This window comes from Tamandua tetradactyla, chromosome 10, assembly GCF_023851605.1.
Source record: "Tamandua tetradactyla isolate mTamTet1 chromosome 10, mTamTet1.pri, whole genome shotgun sequence".
In the NCBI taxonomy this organism is placed as follows: Eukaryota; Metazoa; Chordata; class Mammalia; order Pilosa; family Myrmecophagidae; genus Tamandua; species Tamandua tetradactyla.
In genome coordinates, this window is record NC_135336.1 from 30,611,318 (window position 1) to 30,618,322 (window position 7,005).

At 37.4% G+C, this 7,005-nt stretch overlaps 1 pseudogene; it reads left to right on the plus strand.

The window, feature by feature from the left end:
* Nucleotides 1-288: 288 nt before the first annotated feature.
* Nucleotides 289-2,045, plus strand: LOC143647614 (coilin pseudogene; annotated as a pseudogene).
* Nucleotides 2,046-7,005: the final 4,960 nt, after the last annotated feature.

A 7,005-nucleotide genomic window follows, 5' to 3' on the forward strand; every position in this document is an offset into this window, starting at 1 on the left:
TTCTCTCTCTCTCTCTCTGTCTCTTTTTTTTAGATATTTTCTAGTTTTAGCTTTTACATTTAGGTCAACAATACATTTTTATTTTTTAAATTCATTTTTAAATATTTTAAATGCAAGTTTATTGCTATATATTGTATATTCATTACCATATAATCATCCAAAGTGTACAATCAAAGATTCACAGTAACATTATATAGCTGTGCATTTATTATCACAATCGACTTTTGAACATTTTCATTACTCCAAGAAAACAAAAGGCTAAAAATAAAAATAAAAGCAATGAACAAGATGGCAGCCTCCCAGTCAGTTAGGTTCCAGCTTCAATTTGAGTACCCACCACCAGCCACCCTGCAACTGCATGGTCTTTTGGTTTCTGGTTTGACTTGAACAGATGCTGAGTAGTTACCAATCTCATTAGTCTCCTATGAGCCTAATGAGAACCCAGCTGGTTTTCAGTTTGGGGCCTTCTTAGGTCTCCACCTGGATGGGGAGGGGGACTCCTGCTCCCTACCGAGAGTGCACGCCTGGTGTGAGACAATGGCTGCTTTAGAGTTAAGTTAGAAGAGAGAGGAATTGCTGAGAATTCTGAAGTAAGCACTAACAGTGGCGGTACTCATTTAATACCTCAAAAAGCAAAGAAGCAGGTACTTAAGTTTCAGGAGGAAAAAGGGGAACTAGGTTACAAATATTCAAGAGGACGCAAGAAAACAATAATGAGAAGACCTTGACTCCAGAACCAAAAGTTGCCATAGACCAGAGTGAGGAGAAAAAAAAAAAAAAAGCAAGAAGAAAAATAAAACAATATGTGTTTTCTTTTTTCCTGTCATGATGAGGAGGAGAAGGAGACCAAAAGAAAAATCAGCAAAGAAAAAGGAGTAATGTGAGTACAAAAAAACAGACAAAGAATCCCAAGTCTCCTAAAGCACAGACAGCAGAAGTATGGACCACTCAGAGCTGTAGTTCTCCAAAAGCTTCTCTTGGTAGAAACAGCCTTGTTAAAAGTGAAAAGAAATATGGTGGAGGTATTTGTGCAAAAAATAGCCCCAGTTCCTGCTCAGAGTCAGAGTCTTCTAATAAATCAACCCGTGATGAGCTCAGCAATGTCATTTTGGAGGTCAGTAAGTCCTCTGAGAAAATATCAACTGAGCTATCAAAGGAAGGATCCTGTTTGAAAAACACATCCGCAAAGAAACCAGCTGCAAAAACTGGCTTTAACTATACCCCCATTAAGGGCAAGACAAAAAAACATCTTCTACTTCAGACTCCAATTCAGAGTCAGATGAGCTGCACATGGTATGCAAGAGCACAGCGGTGTATGCTGCAGGTTTCTTAAAGACAACAGGTGTCTTTGCAGGCAGTGGTTGTCCAGGACCAGGGCAGCTCTCACTGACTCCGTGTGCTACTGGATGAAAATGCTCTGACTCAAATGGTGACAAGCAGGCTCCTGGTCCTCCTCCCAACTTGTCTGTCCCCACCGGTTTGGGAAGAGGATGCGGTAGAGCAGAAGATCTTTTTCTTGGAAGGGAGCCCAGGGGATGGGGAACACGGGAGGAGAGGTCGAGGATGAGGGCAAACCATTCCTTGTGTTTTAAACAGAAGCAGTGACTATTAGAAGCAATTAAATGAGTTGCTTATAAATTCATCTGCCATTATTCAGAATCCAGTAGAGATACACAAGAAAGACTAGTCTGTTACTGCGATTAGCAGCTGCCCCTCAAGTTGGAGAAAATATTGCATTCAAGCTTTTAGAACTAACATCTGATTACTCTCCTGATGTCTCTGACTACAAGGAAGGAAAAATATTAAGGCACAATCCAGAGACCCAGCAAGTAGAGAGAAATCCTTTCATCTTTACCTGCCATAAAAGAACGTGGGAAATTTGATTTGCTTTATCACAATGAAAATGGAACTGAGATAGTGGAGTATGTTGTCACACAGGAGAGAAAGATCATTATATTTTGAAGAGAATGAAATTGGTCATTGAGTCTCCAAATAATAAACATCAAATACATAACTTGCTCGAGTATGACCTTTCCTCCTCATAGTTTATAAATGTTTGTTTGTGAGAGTAGCTATAACCTGAACTTTTTAAAAAAAAGAAATTTTGAAAGTTGGGTGCCTTTTGTTATGTTCATTTTACTACATAAGATACAAATCTACCCCATCATTTAAAATAACAAACGAACAAAAAAGTAAAAACAAAAAGAACACCCAATACATCCCATATCCTCCACCACCACCTATTATTTATATATTTTCTTTATTTTCTCACTCATATGTCCATACACTGAATAAAGGAAGCGTTAGTCACAAGGTTTTCACAACCATTACAGTTCATCTGAGATAAATTTTACATGTAATTTGATGTAAAGGATTGAGGTATATATTTTTTTCCATAAGAACATCTAATTTTCCCAGTACTTTTTATTGAAATGACTATTCTTTCCCCCACTGAATTACATTGGCTCTTTATTAAAAATCAATTGAACATCTAAGTGTGGGTCTTTTGGACTTTCTTCTAGTCCATTGATCTACGGCAACATCACTTTGTCATGGCTACTGTAGTTTTAGAGTAAATCCCAAAATATGGTAGTTTAAGACCTGTTCTTTCTTTTCAAAATTGTTTTGTCCATTTTAAGTCCTTTGTCTTTCCAAATAAATTTTAAAATCATATTGTCAGTTTTTTCTTTAAAGTTTGCTGGATTTTGATCATTAATCATCAGAGAAAGGCAAATTAAAACTAAAATGAGATACCACTCTATACCCCTTAAATGGTAAAAAAAAAAACTAAAGATCGAAAATAACAAGTTTTGGTGAGAATTTGGAGCAAGTAGAACTCTGCTACATTGCTGATGGTAATGCGAAATAGTGCAAACATTGGACCACTTGGGAAACAATTTGACTGTTCCATTTAAATCCAATATCCACTTACTATATGATCCAGTGATTGCAATTCTAGGTTTTCAGCCAAGAGAATTGAAACATGTGTTAATACAATGACTTATACACAATGTTAATAGTAATTTAATTCATGATAGCCCCAAACTGCAATCATCCCAAATATTCAACAACAGGTGAATGGATAAACAAATTAGAGTGTGTCCATATAATGGAATATTATCCAATGGAAAGATATGAACTACTGGTGTATTAAACAACACAGATGACTCTCAGATGCTGTTTAAGATGAATAAAACATATGGGTTAAAAATAAATAAATAATGGGGGAACAAATGTTAAAATAAATTTAGTAGATTGAAATGCTGGTGATCAGTGAGGGGGGAAGGAGAGGGAGTATGTATGGTATGTACGAATTTTTGTCTTTTTTCTTTATTTCATTTTCTGGACTGATGTAAATGTTCTGAGAGGTGATCGCAGTGATGAATATACAATGATGTGATGATATTGTGAGTTACTGTTTATATACCAAGAATGGAATGATCATATGGTAAGAATGTTTGTGTTTGTATGTTGTCGTGTTTAAAAAAAATTTTTAATTAAAAAAAAAGGTGCTGTTCAAAAAAAGCCAGATACAAAAGAACACTTACCATACAATTCTTTTATGTGAAAATTTTGAAAAGACGATTCAAATATATTGTATTAGTTTGCTGAAGCTGCCCAGAATGTAATATATTAAGAAATGGAATGGCTTTTAAAAAGGGAATTTAATAAGTTACAAGTTTATAATTCTAAGACCATGAAAGCATCCAAATTAAGGCACCAACAAGAAGTTACCTTCACTCAAGAAAGGCTAATGCCGATCAGAACACCTCTGTCCCCTGGGAAGGCACATGGCCATGTCTGCTGGGCCCTGCATCTCCAAACATGTGGGTCTCAGGTTGGCTGTGTAGCAACTGTTCTTCAAATATCTGCATCTGTATTTCTAAATGTCTGTGTCTGCATCTGCATCTGAGGTTTCTCTAAAATGTTTTTCCCTTTTGAAGGACTCTAATAAACTAATCAAACCCACCTTGAATAAGTGGCATTACATCTCCATCTAATCAAAAGACCACACCTGCAATTGGGCACACCACAGCTCTGTGGAGATAATCTAATCAGAAGTTTCTGCCCTGAAATATTGAATCAGGTTTACAAGAAATGGTTGCACCCAAAATTGGGTCAGGATTAAACATGGCTTTTCTGGGACAAACAATAATTTCAAACTGGAACATATATTAGCAATTGCCTGACGGTGGAGTTAGGGTTGGGAATTGATTGGGACAGGGCCAAAAAGGAATCTTTTAGGGATTATAGAAATGTTCTACAACTTAATTGTGATGGGGGTTACATGGGCTGTACATTTGTCAAAATGTTGACTACAGTTAAAGTATGTACATTCATCTATATGTTAATTATATAACAATAGAATCCATTTTATAAAAAGAATTATCTTTAATACATTTGAATCCTCTTTCCTTTTTGAAATATTCTTCTTTCTCAAAAATTTCACACTTTCAGGGTCTTTCTTCTACTTTTCTGTTTCTTTTATTGGCTCCTATTTAGAAATGCCCCAGGATTTGTCCTGAGCCCTTTTCCCTATGCTTTTCCTGAGTTTATTTAAATATCATCTATATACCAATACCTTACAAATTTTATAGCGCCAGCTCATCTCCTTATTCTATATTAGAGATCCATAAATTCATATGCCTAATTAAATGTATCACAGGCATCTCAAAATTTATATATCCAGTCTGAGCTCAGTTTAATCTTTCAAACCTATTTCTCTCATACTTTTTGCTTTCTCAGTAAATAGCACCATTATCTATCTTCATGCCAAAAGTTTGAGAAATAGATCTTATACTTCTCTTTCCCTCCACATATAGTCTATCAGCAAGTCCTGTTGATTCCATCCCAAACATAGATACCTTACTCTTCCTTCCTTCTCATCACCATCTCCCATGTTCCAGCCACCTTCATCTCTTACTTGGTCTCCCATTGCCGTTCTTATCTGCCCTCAATCCTCTCTTTGCATAAAAGTGTTCCCTCTTTAAAGTAAATCAAATCATACTGGCTCCCCTGCCTAAAGTCTTAAATGACTTCTTATTCTACTTAGGGTATGGTATAATCTCCTTATCAAGGCTGCAGTGTCTGGTGCCCTGGTCCCTTGCTCTCCTGACAGTCTCACACCATCTCCTTCTCCCCTTTACCCAGCACATTCTAGCTGCACTGTTCTGCTTTTGCTTCCTGGAACACAGAAGAACACAGCTCTTCTCCACTTTAAGGCTTTGTAATCGCTGTCCCCATTGCCTGGTCTTCTCTTCCCCATTTCTTCTAACAACTTGCCTCTTTTCAACCTTTATTTCTAGTGCTTCAGTTTATTCCTGATCCTCTCTCATCTGAACAATAACTTTGGCCTCCTAACTACAGTCTTAATCTTCAAAACTTCTTCATACCCCAATGTTGTTATAGTTGTCTAACCCACAAATCCAGTCTTCAAAAAATCTCTAATATAGAGGTTCTTAACTTTTTTCTTCCATAGATTCTTTGGCAGCCTAGTAAATGTACATATCCCTGCCTCCGTCTTCTAAGAATACTATTGAAAATTATAAAATAATATGCATACAATTTTTACACAAATAAATTATTGTCAATTAGCGTTGTCTTTTTTTTTTTTTTAAATGTGTGATACAGTTGTTTCAGTTTGCTACAGCTTCTGGAATACAATGTACCTGAATTGAGTTGGCTTTAATAATGGGGATTTGTTAACTTGCAGTTTAAAGTGCTTAGGCCATGAAATTGCCCAAACTAAAGCATCAGCAGGATGATACCTGGACTCTGAACAAAGAATGCCAGCCTCTGGGACACCACTGTCACATGGGAAGGCACATGGCCAGCATTTGCTGGTCCTTTACTCCCGGGCCTCGCTTTCAGTTTTAGTTCCATTGGCCTCCCTCGGAGCTTCTGTGGTTGTTTCTCTCTTAGCATGTGTTCTAGTTTGCCAACTGCTGGAATGCAGTATACCAGAAACAGAACGACTTTTAACAAGGGAAATTTAATAAGTTGCTAGTTTACAGTTCTAAAGCCGAGAAAATGTCCCAATTAAAACAAGTTTATAGAAATGTCCAATCAAAGGCATCCAGGGAAAGATACCTTGATTCAAGGAGGCCGATGAAGTTCAGGGTTTCTCTCTCAAGTGAGAAGGCACATGGCGAACACAGTCAGGGCTTCTCTCTCAGCTGGAAGGGCACTTGGCAAACATGGCGTTATCTGCTAGTTTTCTTTCCTGGCTTCTGGTTTCATGAAGCTCCCTGGGAGGTGTTTTCCTTCTTCATCTCCAAAGGTCACTGGCTGATGGACTCTCTGCTTCATGGTGCTGCAGCATTTTCTGCTCTCTCTGAATCTCTCATTCTCCATAATATTTCCGCTTTTATAGGACTCCAATAAACTAATCAAGACCCACTCAAATGGGTGGAGATATGTCATCCCCTAATCCAGTTTAACAACCACTCTTGACTAAATCCCATCATCCAGGGAGATGATCTGATTACAGTTTCAAACATACAGTATTGAATAGAGATTATCCTACCTTTATGAAATGATATTTTGATTAAAACATGGCTGCTCTAGGGGGCATACTTCCTTTCAAACCAGCACAGCATGTCTATGCCTTTTCTGAGAATAGGAAAGTTTGAGATTTGAATAATGCCCCCCATAAAGACATGTTCAAGTCTTAATCTGTGTTTCTAAAGGTATGAACCCCTTTGTAAATAGGACTTTGAAGATGTTACTATTAGTTAAGGTATAGACTCATTTATAAATAGGATCCGCAAAGATCCTTTTTAGATGAGACCAGACTGAATCAGTGTGGACCATAATCCATAAGATTATATTGTCAGTTCATATGCCCTAAAGATAATCTGATGAAAGCTTTGCCTCATCTACGTTTTAGCCTTTGGCGAGCACTTAGGTTGGAGATGAGGGAGAAGCAAGGAGAAGGATGGATACTTCTCCGTATTCCTCTCCATGTTCCTCTCGTTCCATTCAGTCAAAGCTGCTGCATCCCAA